The following is a 15,905-nucleotide window of genomic DNA, read 5'->3' on the forward strand; positions in this document are numbered from 1 at the left end:
TAAAATGTTAACAAATAAATGGAATTATTACTATATTTCTGCATGCATATGGAGTAATTTTCTGGCTGTTATGAATTATCTTCATCTCTGTGTCAGTTGGAGTGTATTCTTTTCTTTTTTTTTTTTTTTTATGAGACAGAGCCTCACTTTGTCACCCTGGGTAGAGTGCCATGGCGTCACAGCTCACAGCAACCTCAAACTCTTGGGCTTAAGTGATTCTCTTGCCTAAGCCTCCCAAGTAGTTGGGATTACAGGCACCTGTCACAACGCCTGGCTATTTTGTTTTGTAGTTGTCATTGTTGTTTAGCAGGCCCAGGCTGGATTCCAACCTGTGAGCTCAGGCGTATGTGGCTGGTGCCCTAGCCGCTGAGCTACAGGTGCCGGGCCTGGAGTGTATTCTTGAGTAACAACTTTGAGCAAGCAGCTTGAAGATAGATACATATACATAGGTAGGTCTTTAGAAGAATTGTTTTATGTTCAACCTGGACATGAAATAACCTTTACCTCAGTGTTGGCCAGAAAAAACATTTGAATGATTCTACTGTACCAAATTTGTGTGCTGATTATTTATGACTCTGGGTATGAGAGGTAGAGACAGAGAGAGAAAGAGAGGTAAGAAGGGAGAAGGAGAAGTCAGAAAAGGATGAGAAGAAAGAAAACTTTTAAAAAGTTAGATCCCTTTGTTTGTAAGGCTAGTAGAGGGGACCAACTGGGAAGGGGATTTTTAAAGTGTAGGATTATTAGAATAGGGAACTCTTGTCAGTTAACATGAGGGGCTCTTCTTGAGGCAGCCAGGAAAGCTTTCACAGATAAGGTAAAGTTTGATGTTAGCCCACAGGAGGGAAAGGTCAGTAGCACTTTCAACAGAGTAGAAGAAAAGGACCATCCACATGACTAATTTTACTTTTACCGCTTAGCTTTTCCAAAGTTCAGTTCTTTGTTGAGGTTTTCATTATGTCTTAGTGACTGAAACCACCTTCCCTGAGAGGTACACAGTTTTTTTTTCGTGTTCTAGAATGAGTGAGAAGACACCCTAGACTGAAGTGGCCACAGTAATGAATTAACAGCCTCAGGTTTTATTTTCGGTTTTGTCATGAATGAGCTAATCTATTATGTATGATCTTAGGGAAGTCACTTACCCTTTCAGATCTAAAAGCTTTGACTAATCTTCTCTGTTCCCTTCCAGTTCTAAGAATTTGTGAATCTTTGCAACAAGACATTGGGCCCTGGTATCAAGGAGATTTTTACATTTCACTGCTATAAATTATCCTTTGTTGTCCTGTAGGGAGTAAAACTACACTCTGGGCCAACACATGGGACTTATTTACTATCTGGAGTTTGCTACAGAGGCTACTGGCCCTTTAAAAAAACATTTAGAGCAGGGCAAGAGGGCGCGGCCCAGGGACTCTGGTGTCAGTTAATTCGGCTTCTTCCGGGAACATTACCCGAAGGCCAGCATATGGCATTCTGGGACTTGCAGTTTCCTTTTGAATTTTTCTCCCTTGACAACTCCCTACTCTTGAGTAGGACATGGACTACAACTCCCAGGGGGCCAAGCGGCAGCAGCGGAGTCCTGTACTCTCGCTGCGGCTAGGCGGCTAGTTCAAGTTGCCATAGCTGCAAGTCTAGGGTGTGCAGAGTCGGTTGCGCCGCAGCCTTTGGTCAGTTGCACCTTCTGGGTCACCGGTGGCCGCGGGAGCCGGGAGCAACCTCGGCAATGATCCGGCATTGAGGACCTGGGGTCCTTTTCTGTCTCAGGTACCTACCCCCTCAGAGCCTCCCTTGCCCTTTCTCTCCCACTTGCCTATCTTAACCGTAGACGTTTTAGGTCCCACTTCCCCTTGTCCCTCGGGTGGGGACACCAGAGCTGCGCCGAGCTCTAGGCTGGGGCGGTGGATGGCTGGAGTGTGCCGCGGTGAGGGGAGACGGTGTGCCTGGCATCCCGAGGCCTCCCTTCCTTGGCAGCGGTATCCTCAGGCAGGTCCTGGTCAAGTTATCTAGTGAATTGGCACTGTGTTGTCCTCCCTTTGGGAGCAGCTGGCCCTGCCGCTAGCATCTGTGAAGCTTTAGCTGTCTAGGAGATTGGACTCGTTCTCTAGGTTCTCCAGCAAACCGTCAGACGTTTACGTCCCTGTCCTGCTGTGCAACTTGGTGTTTTTTGCACCTGTTTTGTAGTCTCGGAAAGTTTGCTGTTCTCAGGAACGCTGTATCAGTGACCTGTCTTTCCTGTGCGGTCAGGGGAATTGCCTCAACCTTAGCTATTAGCAATCCCTTAATTGAATTATTTCTTAGGAATACTTAACGTTGAATCCCAGCTACATCTTCTGTTGATTGGATGGAGCTAGTCTGTTAGCAGACATCTGGTATAACTTGATCAGCATTTTGCTTTGCAGTGTTGATTTATGTATTACGTGAAGTATCTAGCCCAGTGCCTGGCACTGTGCAAGTGCTCAGCATTTGTTTTTTATTTTTATTAATTATGCAGAGCGGTGTTTTCTGATAGAAATACAGCGTGAGGTACACCGGTAATTTTAAATTTTGTAGTAACATATTAAAAAAGTAGAAAGTGATAAAATTAATTTTAATAATTTTAATTTACTTAGCACAGTATTTTAAATTTCTTTTCTTAATTTTTTTTTTTTTCCGAGACAGAGTCTTACTCTGGCTCCCAGGGCAGAGTGCTGTGGCATCATACCTCACAGCAACCTGAAACTCCTGGGCTTAAGCAATCCTCTTGCCTCAGCCTCCCAAGTAGCTGGGACTACAGGCTCCACCAGGACTCTCTGCTAATTTTTTCTATTTTTAGTAGAGATGGGTCTTGCTTTTGCTCAGGTGATCCACCTGCCTTGGCCTCCCAGAGTGCTAGAATTACCGGTGTGAGACACTGTGCTGGCCTAAAAATATTTTCAACATGTAGTAAATATAAAATTTGTTGAGATATTATATATATAATATATATATTATATAAAAAATATATATTATATATAAAATATATATATTATATATAATATATATATATATTTTAGAGAATAGTACTTAGTCTTCAGAATCTGGCCTGTGTTGTACATTTACAACACGTGCCAATTCAAGCTGAAGAGAAAGAGAGCTCAGTAGCCATCTGGCTAGTGACTATTATATTGCATAACACAAAGAGAAGATTTAAAGCTTAAAGATTAAGGCATTTCTTTTCACATTGGCACAGAAACATTTGGTTGTGCCCACAATTCATCCCATGGAGTGAAGGATGCTGCTTTGTTAGAAGAGTGTGTTGCACCTGTGTCTTCTCAGCATGTCCTCTCTGCTGTTGTATAACCTGAACCACTTTGAACTGCCACTTAACACTTTGCTTTGTTAACTTTTCCAGAATAGCTTTTTTTTCTGGAAATGGTTTATTGATATATTTCCAAATCCACTTTTTTATGTGAACAACTCCTAGTTCTGTGGATGACTCTCTATGGATTCTTAACAGACTGCTTTGAATGCGGTCACAAAGAATTGAAAATATTTTTTTTTTTTTTTTTTTTTTTGTAGAGACAGAGTCTCACTTTATGGCCCTCGGTAGAGTGCCGTGGCCTCACACAGCTCACAGCAACCTCCAACTCCTGGGCTGAAGCGATTCTCTTGCCTCAGCCTCCCGAGTAGCTGGGACTACAGGCGCCCGCCACAACGCCCGGCTATTTTTTTGGTTGCAGTTCAGCCGGGGCCGGGTTTGAACCCGCCACCCTCGGTATATGGGGCCGGCGCCTTACCGACTGAGCCACAGGCGCCGCCCAGAATTGAAAATATTTTTATCCGCAGCTCTTTCCTACAACCCAAAGACATTTTATTTTTACTTATTTAATTGCAGTACTAAGTGTGGTACTTAGTGGGAAGAACTGGGCAACTTATAAAATACCATACTTCCTTTGGGAATGTTAGACTGCCTTAGAAATACAATTGGGCTGCCACCTTCAGAAATAAATGTTAATTTCATTACCTTACTTAGTTTACTGTTAGCCATGTTACTTTTGACTAGACTTGGGCTATAATTCACATTGCAGCGTGATCTAGCAAGCCTAAGGGATACTAGGCATAGGTGGAAGTCACCAGTGAGGAACATCCAGTCTGGGCTTTTGGATGAAATTATTCCAGTGAGGTTACTTAGGTTTTTACATGACCCTAGGGACATTTTCTCTGTTCCGTGATACGCTTTAATCTGTACATAATAATATTTTATTATTTAAAAAAGTTTAAAGTTGTAGGTATGTTTTACCCTCTTGTTTTATTTATCTGTAGGTGGTTTGGGGAAAGTGTAAGGCCAACCAAAGATTGTCTACTTGTCTAGGCCTTTTGCCCTAAACCTCATGAAGAAATGATAGGAGGCAGACCTATGTTCCTAAGAAAAGCACTGAGCTCAGAGAGCAGCACAGAGTTTTGGAGGTGTGCTTTGTAAGTATGTTTTCTTTCTGAGTTTCTGCAGTAACTAACTTTTGTATAATTATAGTGTAAAGGACTGTGCTAACAAATAGACTTTTGGGGGCAAGAAGCCCTCTTCTGATAGGTAGTGTAAAAATAACATAGGATGGTCGTGCATGCAGTATAACAAATTTAGATGAACAGAGTAAATAAGTTGAGGTAGGGTTTACAATCTTAAGAAAAGCAGCATGCAACTGTTTCTGTTAAACATTTGAGAACCTATTTTGTGTCAGGCACTCTATTAGGCAGGTACCTTTTACTGGCATTATGTGTATTTTTTAATTATGTTTCTCTTCATTTTACAAATGATGCAGTTAGAGCTTCAGGTAGGTGGTTTGATTTGCTTGGGATTCTGGGGCCAAAAGAGTGGTCTTTATCCCCAGGTCTTCTGACTCCAAAACTCATTCCTGCATACTTGTACACAGGGACCTAATTGCTATTTATAATTGCCTTCTAATAGGATTCCATTTACACTCTGCATTTTTGGATAAGTGTACCATATCTAGCACAGTTTATAGTCATCTCTTAAAGTGTTCAGATGATTCTATTATTTTTCTTTCTTTTTTGTTTTTTGGAGACTTTGTTGCCGTTGGTAGAGTGCCATGGCGTCATAGCTCACAGCAACCTCAAACTCTTGGGCTCAAATGATTCTCTTGCCTCAGCCTCCCAAATAGCTGGGACTATAGGCATCCTCCACAATGCCTGGCTATTTTTAGAGACGAGATCTCACTCTAGCTCAGGCTGGTCTTGAACCTGTGAGCTCAGGCAATCCATCTGCCTCGACCTCCCAAGTGTTGGGATTACAGGCGTGAGCCACCGTGCCCGGCTTCTAATTATCTTTCTTCGTTTTTTTTTTTTTTTTAAGAAAATATAATAGTTCTTATATTATTACCGAGGTAAGAGAGTTATTATTTGTGATTTCTATAAAATGAACATGTTAAACATGTATTGCCATTGCTAATCAGGGTATAGTGTTTCAAACTGAAATTTTGCCACATGGATATAAAATTCTGGACTCTTTAGAAAACATTTTTATGTTACAGTTTTACGGATAAAAGGCATTTAAAAATATAAAAATTTGGAAGAGACACACTGGGGCCTCACATTAACACTATGTGTAAGATCTATGGTGTACAAAATACTTAGGATTAAAGAACTTTAGAGGCCAGGCACAGTGGCTCATACCTGTGATTCCAGCATTTTGGGAGACTGAGGCAGGAGGATCACTTAAGGGTAGCCTGGATAACAGAGCAAGTGAGACCCTGTGTCTTAAAAAAAGGAAATAAAAAAAGAATTTTAGAGCTGGAGGAATCTGATAGGATAATCTGGTATTTGGTCCAGAAATTCTCAGTTACATAATCCGGACACATTTGGGAATAATATAAAAATAATCTGGAGCATATTCACTATTATCCATGTAATCATGTCTTTGGGTTGATTCTAATATGAAATAGTTCCAATGTATTCATACTATTCTGTAGTATGTTTTTCTTTTATTGTAACAATATATTGTTACACATCAGCAAATAAAATTCTACCTTGTCTCTTTTAACTGCTGTGTAATATCTCAGTAATTAGATACATTTAATGTGTTCCTTATCAGTGAATTTTTTTTTATTTTTTACAACTATAAATCTGCAATGAAATTCTTATACATACATTTATACATAAGATGTATACATCTCCTTTTGTTTTCCTGGGATACTATCCATAGAAGTAGTATTTCTGTGGCAAAGCATATGTATATTACTTATTTTTACTTAGATTGTCAGGTTGTTCTCCAGCAAAGCTAATATGTAGTTTTTATAGTTAATATTCTGACAAGTTGTAACCTTCTTAACCCTGAGCGTGAGAGCTTTTTTAATCTGATAAATATGAACATTTTATTATTTTAGTTAGCTTTTCTTTAGTGAAATAAAGTATGTTTATACTTTTGTTAGGGTCATTTGAATTTTGTGAATTGCCTGTGTATACATCTTTATGCTGGAGTGTTCTTTTTCTTGTGTTTTATAAAGGGGTGATTAATCCTTTTGTGCCTATGTAATGCAATTTTTAAAAAATTTTCCATTAGTTTTTTTTTTTTTTTTTTTGAGACAGAGTCTCACTTTGTTACCCTTGGTAGAGTGCTGTGGCATCGTAACTCACAGCAACTGCAAACTGCTGGGCTTAAGTGATTCTCTTGCCTTAGCCTCCCAAGTAGCTGGGACTACAGGGACCCTCCACAACGCCCAGCTACTTTTTTAGAGATAAGATCTTGCTCTGGTTCAGTCTGGTCTTGAGCCTGTGAGCTCAGGCAATCCACCCTCCTAAGCCTCCCAAGTGCTGAGATTACAGGCATGAGCCACTGTGCCTGGCTCCATTAGTTTTGAAACCTTGTATCCTGTTATAAATAATTGTAGATTACTGTAAGGGGCTTATCAGGCCTTTATCAGATGTATACACTTCTCTGAAATTCTCCTAACATAGATCTTTACAATGCCAGTAATTGCAGTGTTTGAGAGATGGGAGTATTTGTGGTTACATGAATTCAATGTTAAATGTTCATGAATTAAATGTTAATTCATGTTAGCTAATGAACATTTATAGTCTACTCTGTGTACAAGATTTGTCATGAACAGGTGTTTGTGAATGAATGAATGAGTGCTTGTGAATGAATGAGCTCATGGATGAATGGATAAGTTTGAATTAAACTTAAGTCTGAGGTAAGTTCTTTTGAATGAAGAGATATCAAGAATGAAGTGAACTCTAATTATTATCTTATAGAATGAATAGACAGACAATTTTATAGAATACAGAATAAAGAAAAAGCTTGGTGATGGGAGAGGGAAGGCTTTAAAAATAGCAAAAATGGGTTTCTTATAAACAGCGATTAGTAAATTGAAACAGTACAGAGAATGGACCCAGATGATAAAGAGTCTAGGTAATATGGAATTCAGAGCTTTGTAGTACAAATAAATAATAATTGAGGAATGCAGTTATCTGTAAATGATGATTGTAAATTAAAATGGCTCACATTAACTCAAATTAATGAGCTGACCTCCTAGGTTTGTTTTAGTAATTAAGTTTTAACACATGTATTAGAATGAACTTGAAATGTTTACTGAGTTTACTCTGTAAGAGACATTATCAAGCATTCATATTTATATCATTTTGACGCTCAATTCATATTGTTTGAAGACTTAAGATAATTAATTTAGGTTATTGGGCACAAAAATTTCTTTATCTAACAATTATTTAGCTTGTCCTTGCTGTTTGTAAAGCCCTGTACTTTCACATTTGTTTCTGGATTAATCAGGATAATAAAGAAAATTGAATTCATTTTGAAATTTTCCAGCTACATGCCAGGCAGATGAAATACAACCATGAACAAGATAAACACATTCTCTGATGAGATTTAGAGTGTAGTGGGGAAACAAAGAGCCATTTGGCAATCTATTGGTTGTGATTAGGTGGTGTCCAGGGTGGTATCCACACAGCAGAGGGTATATGGTCTAGAATGGGGCAGTAAAGGAAGGCTTTCTGGGGTAAGTTTCCTCTGAACCAAGACTTACAGGAAAAGCAGGAGTTAGTCAAGAGGAAAGGAATGAAAAGGATATTTCTTATTCCAGGTGGTGAGTCCAACATAGGCTTGAAGAGGAGATGAGTATGAAATATTTGAGGAATGGAAAAAAGAAATTCCATGGCACCAATGATTACATTTCATGGACATGTTTAATAAGTGGCTTGCTACACTTACAGAGCTGTAAGAATGCAGAGAGAGGAAAGATGACTTCTGACGGGAGATTGAAAACTTCACTGAGATTGTATTATTTAAGCTATGCCTGGAAGGATGAGTCAAATTTAAACAGGTGGCAGCAGTAGGCAGGAGAAGGCATTCCAACATAGTGACAGGAGAATCGCTGGTGATTAACAGCTAGGGAATGTGGGACATACATTTTCCCTGGTCTTTTGATTGAAGAAAAAGGTGGCTTCAAAGTTGGTCTTGAATTCCTGATTCAAAACCTAGATTAAATCACGTGGGCAGTAGAATATCAATGAAAGCTGGAGTGGCTAGGAAGCCATTTTGGTGGCTGGGTATGAGTTAAGAGAAGTCCTGAGTTATGACTGGTACCAATGGGCAGTGAGAAGTGATGGATGGTAGGAATCTGGACCTTGGAGAAAGGTTTAAGACCAGCCTTTGGTAGTTGTGGTCTCTTGGTACCTTATAGGGTAGGGTTGAGAGAAAACTTTAGGAAATTAACTATTTTCTGAACCATACCAAATGATCAGTGAATTACAGATGCTCCTTGACATACGATAGAGTTTAATAAAAAAAAAAATACTATGAGTTGAAAATGCACTTAATACCCCTAATCGACAGAACATCATCTCCTAGCCTAGCCTACTCTAAACATTCTGAGAACACTTACATTAGCCTACAGTTGGCAGAATCATCTAAAACAAAGCCTGTTTTATAATAAAATATTGAATATCTCATTCAATTAAATGAATACTGTACTGAAAGTGAAAAACAGAATGGTTTTTATGGACACTTGAAGTATGGTTTTTACTAAATGCGTATTTCTTTCACATTGTTTAAAGTTGAAAAATTGTTAAATCAAACCATTCTAAGTTAAGGACCATCTGTATATGTCATCCATCATCCTTTGCTGCATAACATGTAAAAAACCTTGGAGGCATACAACAATAAAGTTTTTCTGTTTTTGCTTTATTGTTTTATTGATATATATTATTTGTACATATTTTTTGGTACATATGATATTTTGTTGCATGCATAGAATGTAATAAAATATTTAATTTATTGCTTGTGCAAAGTGTCCCCTCAGCTGTCTGCTTGTCATGGCTAGGCTCCTTCACTTGTCTGGGGTCACCTGACTGATCTGCTGGTCTGAACTGGAAGACACTGGGGTATCCATGGATTCTGCCTCTTCCACAGGCTAGCCTGAGCATGTCCTCATACCCAAGAAGAATTGCAAGAGAGCAAGTTGGAAAAGATGGAAGAGTTGCAGGAAAGCAAGTTCCAGTGCATAATCCTATTTCAAGCCTTAGCTTGTGCCATGTCAGCAGCTAAAATCCTATTGGACAAAGCAAGTCATGTGGCTAAGCCCAGAATTAGAGGCCCAAGCAGGTGTTAGTACATCTAGGGAGGGGGAAGAATTTGGGCCAAATTATGCAACGTACTATTTTCCCTCCAGAATTTAGTTTCTGATATGCACAATAATGGGAGCACTTTCTACGTAGTTTGCTTAAAATCAAGCCGTTTTGCTCAGTAGCAATATCTTGTTCGGGTTTTATAATCCATAGGCATGGACACTATACAGGTTTGATCAGTGTACCATTTTTTCTGTTCTGTCTTACTTGATATCCCTTCTAGTCTGTGGGGGAGACTATACCTTAAGTATTTAACCCTGATGAATTCTTTTCAACTGAACTGCTCATTTTCAGCTGGCAGTGAGGCTGGTAAACGTCCTCTGTCTTGGTTGTTTGTTCAAAATAGGATTGTATACTTAGCTACCAAGAGGGCCCATTCGGTAACACACTGTGAAGCAGGTCTGGCGGAGATTGAGATAAACTGGAAGGTGTGTGTCCGACCATTGGGAAGACACTATTTACGTCCATGTTACCATAGGAAAATTTGCCTTTACCATTGCCAGATCTTTGAAATTGTCAAGAGAAGTTGGATATCAGAATTTTTAAGTGAAGTCTTCCTGTTTTCAAATTAAAGTTATAAAATAACATGGTGAGTATGATTTTTAAATACATGTTGGTTGGGTGGTTTGATCGATTAGTCTTCAAGTTTTCACAAAATGGTGTCTTCGGAAACTTGGGGGTTCAGCTCCATCTTTGTTCTGCTTATTTCTTGTTCAATCTGAGGCAGTTTGGAAAATACATAGAGGCTGTCTACACTCTCATAAAACTTAATTCTTATCTGTTATTTTGAGAATATTGTGCTTGTTTTTTTTTAGACAGAGTCTCACTATGTTGCCCTCTGTAGAGTGCTAGGGCATTGTAGCTCACAGCAACCTTAAACTCTTGGGCTTAAGTGATTGTCTTGCCTCAGCCTCCTGAGTAGCTGCCACAATGCTTGGCTATTTTTTGGTTGTAGTTGTTGTTTAGCAGGCCCTGGCTGGGCTTGAACCCACCAGCCTCCGTGTATGTGGCTGGCGCCCTACTCACTGAACTATGGGTGCCGAGACTGTGTTTGTTTTTTATCTGCAAATGCAGGAGTGCAGTTCCAGTGCTCACCTACGTGAAATAAATTGATCTCAGGGGTTTGTTAGCATTCATTTCCCTATAAACTACCTAAGGAACTAACTTCTCTCCCTTCCTCCCTTCCTTCCTCCCTCACCCTTTCTCTCTTTTCTTTTCTTTTTACTTTTCTTTTCTCTCTCTCTTTTTTCTTACTTGAGTTTTTATCTTTTATCTTGACATTTTGTGCTTTTTATTTAATTTTGTGAAATGCCTTATTTATTTTAGAAGTATTGTATATGTATAACTCTGAAATATCTGTGTCATTCCGCTGTGAGACAGGAGGGGGTTATTCAGTAACTTATATTTTATATTTATATATTTTATATTATTCAGTAACTTATATATTTTTGAAACTGTGCTGACTTTTTATAATTGGCACATATACAGTAGAACCTCTGTCAATTGACCACCCTAGGGACTGTAACAAACTGATTAACATACTGAGGTGGTCAATATAAGGAACTTCTATTGAGTACATGTGGTGTATGTCTGGTCTATACAAATTAGGTCAACTTAAGGAGGTGGTCAGTGTAGGGAGGTGGTCAACTGTGGAAGTTCTACTGAAGTATCATCTGCAGCTCCTGGTTCTTTTCATCATGTCTGTGTAAGTAGTCATTTTGTATGCTGCCTGGCCTTTCCCAGAACATATGCCTGCACACTCCCTGCTTTGTGGACACTGGCCCTTGTGGTTCTGCTCTCTTATGCTGAGGTACTCCTGATTAAAGAGGAACAAAAGTGCAGTGCGGGGCTGAGCCTGCTAGGTCTTTCTCATGGAGGAGATGGAGAAGAGAGGTGTGTGTGTGTGTGTGTGTGTGTGTGTGTGTATAAGTGTAATGAACTTTATTTCTTCTGAATTTGGGTTAACTTTTGGAAGCTCAGTTTCCTTACCTGTTTACTTTGTAAAACTGTTGTTGGGGTTAAATTAGTTAATACATGTAGAATGCTCAGAATAGGGCCTGACCCTGAGTAAGGATGCTGTAAGTATTAGGTGTGAGTAGTAGTGTTTATTTTGGCTTGTACCATGATGACTACTACAACTGTTATTATTATATATATTTTAAAAAATAATTTCTCTTTGACTTAAGCTAGATCCTGACTATTCCTTTTTCGGGGACTCAGAGCCTTGATTATAACAATAAGTGCTCCATTCTCATCAGCTCGTTTTGCTTTCAGGGAGAAGTACCTTGACCCACTATTACACCTGTTTTTGCCTTCTCTTGACTTTCTGGCATTTACATGTAACAGTGTACTGATTGAAAGTTTGGGTTTTAGAGACAGATGCCTTACCTGAATTTGAATCCTGGCTTTGCAACTTACTAAGTTACTTTACTCCTATATACAATAGTTTTCTTTTTTATAATGTAGGGATGATAATATTATGAGGATAAAATGGATTCAGTGAAATAGTGTACATAAAGCATTTAGTATAGCGATTAGACTGTAGAAAACTGTCAGTCAATAGCCATTATTCTTTCAATGAAGTTGAATGTTATTACACCTTGGTATAAAGGTAAACAAGTGGTATAGTACCATTTATATTCTCATAATTTCACAGAAAAGCAATTAAAAATTTCTTTTTTGGCTTTACTTATGTGTTGTATGTTTCTGGTTGTTAGTTCTACTATTTATAATACTTAGAGGTTGCTTTAAAATTATGGTTTGAATCCTACATCTTTCTAGTTGCTTAACTCTGGGAGCCTTGGTTTCTTTGTTTAAAAAAAAAAGGAATACTTTATTCATTTAACAAGTAAATCTAAATTTTGAATTTGCAATATTATGTTCTAGGGCTAGGAATAGAAAGATGAACAAGATACAGTCTCTGCCTTGAGGAATGTTAGAAAGCCTGCTGTAAGATTGGCCTGAGGTTAAACCAACCTTTACTGAGCTACTTTACTATAAGCAAAGTACCTGTCACACCTAAGTGCTCAGTACATGGTAGTTCTTGCATTTGTACCTCTGTTGTTCTGAGGTAATGTTGTTCTGAGCAATGTGCTCCAATTACTAAATTCAGTATGTTTCTACTTTATCAATGTTTAAAAAAAAAAAACCTTTCCTATTGATTTTAAAGTCTGCTCATTAAACTTCTACGAAAGCACTATCTTTGAATTTGTAGGGAAGAACATCATTATCTTCTCTCTGGCCCTTAAAATTGTGCTACAGTTTGCTGAGTCATCTGGTGATGCAATTTGAGAAGTTTTAGGATAAAAGCTATTATTTGTCCAACTCATTAAAACAGGAGGCTTGAAAGCTAGAAACTAACTCCATAGGGTAGGGAATGTGTGTCACGGTTTGTACACTTCTTAGTGTCAGTCCTCAGCCAGTGCTGCTCAGGACTTTACACAGTTAGTGTGTGCTTGTGTTGACCCTAATAGTAGGTAGTTCTTGTATGAAGTCTGACCTCTGGTTTTTTGTATCTTGGACCAGTCTGGTATCAGAATCCCAAATATTTTGTAAATATTCCTTTCTAATTACTATTCCATCTTTCTTCACATACCCAGACTTCTTCATAGAATGATTTATACCTAGTGCCTCTGCTTCTTTACTTCTCATTTACTCTACAACTTGGCATTGTCCTCACCTGCATTGTTTTACTGAGACTGCTTTTAATGTGTTCAAGAGCAATTCTAAAGAATGCTTTCTTGATCCTTTTCTTACTTGCCATATCTGTTGAATTTTTCTTTTTTATTAAATCATAGCTGTGTACATTGATATGATCATGGGGCATCATTCACTAGCTTCACAGACCGTTTACCAAGTTTCACATATACCCTTGTAAGATGCACCGCTGGTGTAATCCCACCAATCCCCTTCCCTCTACCCACCTGCCGCCTCCCTTCCCTCCCTTTCCCCCTTCCCCATATTCTTAGGTTGTAACTGGGTTATAGCTTTCATGTGAAAACCCTAAATTAGTCTCATAGTAGGGCTGAGTACATTGGGTACTTTCTCTTCCATTCTTGAGATACTTTACTAAGAAGAATATGTTCCAGCTCCATCCATGTAAACATGAAAGAGGTAAAGTCTCCATCTTTCTTTAAGGCTGCATAATATTCCATGTGGTACATATACCACAATTTATTAATCCAGTCATGGATCGTTGGGCACCTGGGCTTCATCCATGACTTAGCAATTATGAATTGGGCTGCAATAAACATTCTGGTACAAATATCTTTGTTATGATGTGATTTTTGGTCTTCTGGGTATATGCCCAGTAGAGGGATTACAGGATTGAATGGCAGATCTATTTTTAGATCTCTAAGTGTTCTGCATATCTCTTTCCAAAAGGAATGTATTAATTTGCATTCCCACCAGCAGTGCAAAAGTGTTCCCTTTTCTCCACATCCGCACCAACATCTCTGGTCTTGGGATTTTGTGATATAGGCTAGTCTCACTGGAGTTAGATGGTATCTCAAAGTAGTTTTGATTTGCATTTCTCTGATGATTAAAGATGATGAGCATTTTTTCATACGTCTGGAGGCCGCATGCCTGTCTTCTTTAGAGAAGTTTCTCTTCAAATCCCTTGCCCAGCCTGCGATGGGATCCCTTGTTCTATTCTTGCTAATGCGTTTGAGTTCTCTGTGGATTCTGGTTATTAAACCTTTGTCGGAGACATAACCTGCAAATATCTTCTCCCATTCTGAGGTCTGTTTGCTTGCTTTACTTACTGTGTTCTTGGCTGTGCAGAAGCTTTTTAGTTTGATCAAGTCCCAGTAGTGTATTTTTGAAGCTGCTTCAATTGCCTGGGGGGTCCTCCTCATAAAATACTCGCCCATCCCGATTTCTTCAAGGGTTTTCCCTGCACTCTCCTCTAGTATTTTTATAGTTTCATGTCTTAAGTTGAAATCTTTGATCCAGTGAGAGTCTATCTTAGTTAATGGTGAAAGGTGTGGGTCCACTTTCAGTCTTTTACAGGTTGCCAGCCAGTTCACCCAGCACCATTTGTTAAATAGGGAATCTTTTCCCCCCTGAATGTTTTCAATTGGTTTGTCAAAGATTAAATAACGGTAAGTAGCTGGATTCATCTCTTGATTCTCTATTCTATTCCAGACATCTACCTCTCTGTTTTTGTGCCAATACCATGCTGTTTTGATCACTATTGATTTGTAGTATAGTCTGAGGTCTGGTAGCCTAATTCCTCCTGCTTTGTTTTTATTTCTGAGTAATGTCTTGGCTATTTGAGTTTTTTTCTGATTCCATATAAAATGAAGTACTGTTTTTTCAAGATCTTTAAAGTATGACAGTGGAGCTTTAATAGGGATTGCATTGAAATTATATATTGCTTTGGGTAGTATAGACATTTTAACTATGTTGATTCTTCCCAGCCATGAGCATGGTATGTTTTTCCATTTGTTAATATTTTCAGCTATTTCTTTTCTTAGAGTTTCATAGTTCTCTTTATAGAGATCTTTCACGTCCTTTGTTAGATAAATTCCCAAATATTTCATCTTCTTTGGCACTACTGTGAATGGGATAGAGTCCTTAACTGTTTTTTCAACTTGACTATTGTTGGTATATATAAAGGCTACCGATTTATGAATGTTGATTTTGTGACCTGAGATGCTGCTGTATTCCTTGATCACTTCTAAGAGTTTTGTAGTAGAGTCCCTAGTGTTTTCCAGATATACTATCGTATCATCCGCGAAGAGTGAAAGTTTGATCTCTTCTGACCCTATATGGATACCCTTGATTGCCTTTTCTTCCCTAATTGCAATGGCTAAACCTTCCATTACAACGTTAAAGAGCAATGGAGACAATGGGCAGCCTTGTCTGGTTCCTGATCTGAGTGGAAATGATTTCAATTTAACTCCATTCAATATGATATTGGCTGTGGGTTTGCTGTAGATGGTCTGTATCAGTTTAAGAAATGTCCCTTCTATACCGATTTTCTTAAGTGTTCTGATCATGAAGGATGCTGGATATTATCAAAAGCTTTTCCTGCATTGATTGAGAGAATCATATGGTCTTTGTTTTTTAATTTGTTTATGTGCTGGATTACATTTACAGATTTACGTATATTGAACCAGCCTTGAGACCCTGGGATAAAACCGACTTGGTCATGATGTATAATTTGTTTGATGTGTTGCTGGATTCTGTTTGTTAGGATCTCGTTGAATATTTTTGCATCTATATTCATTAGTGATATTGGTCTATAATTTTCTTTTCTTGTTGGGTCTTTCCCTGGTTTGGGGATCAGGGTGATG

General features: G+C 38.5%; 1 protein-coding gene across 1 annotated transcript in view; it reads left to right on the forward strand.

Annotated features, from left to right (window-relative positions):
* Positions 1-1,656: 1,656 nt before the first annotated feature.
* CEP128 (centrosomal protein 128) overlaps positions 1,657-15,905 on the forward strand; it is a 428,651-nt gene continuing 414,402 nt past the window's right edge. The window contains exons 1-3 of the mRNA XM_053602694.1: positions 1,657-1,758; positions 4,325-4,428; positions 10,110-10,195. The gene's annotated coding sequence lies outside the window, so the exon portion shown is untranslated. The remainder of the gene's footprint in view (positions 1,759-4,324; positions 4,429-10,109; positions 10,196-15,905) is intronic.

The sequence above is a fragment of the Nycticebus coucang genome, chromosome 9 (assembly GCF_027406575.1).
Source record: "Nycticebus coucang isolate mNycCou1 chromosome 9, mNycCou1.pri, whole genome shotgun sequence".
Taxonomy (NCBI): Eukaryota; Metazoa; Chordata; class Mammalia; order Primates; family Lorisidae; genus Nycticebus; species Nycticebus coucang.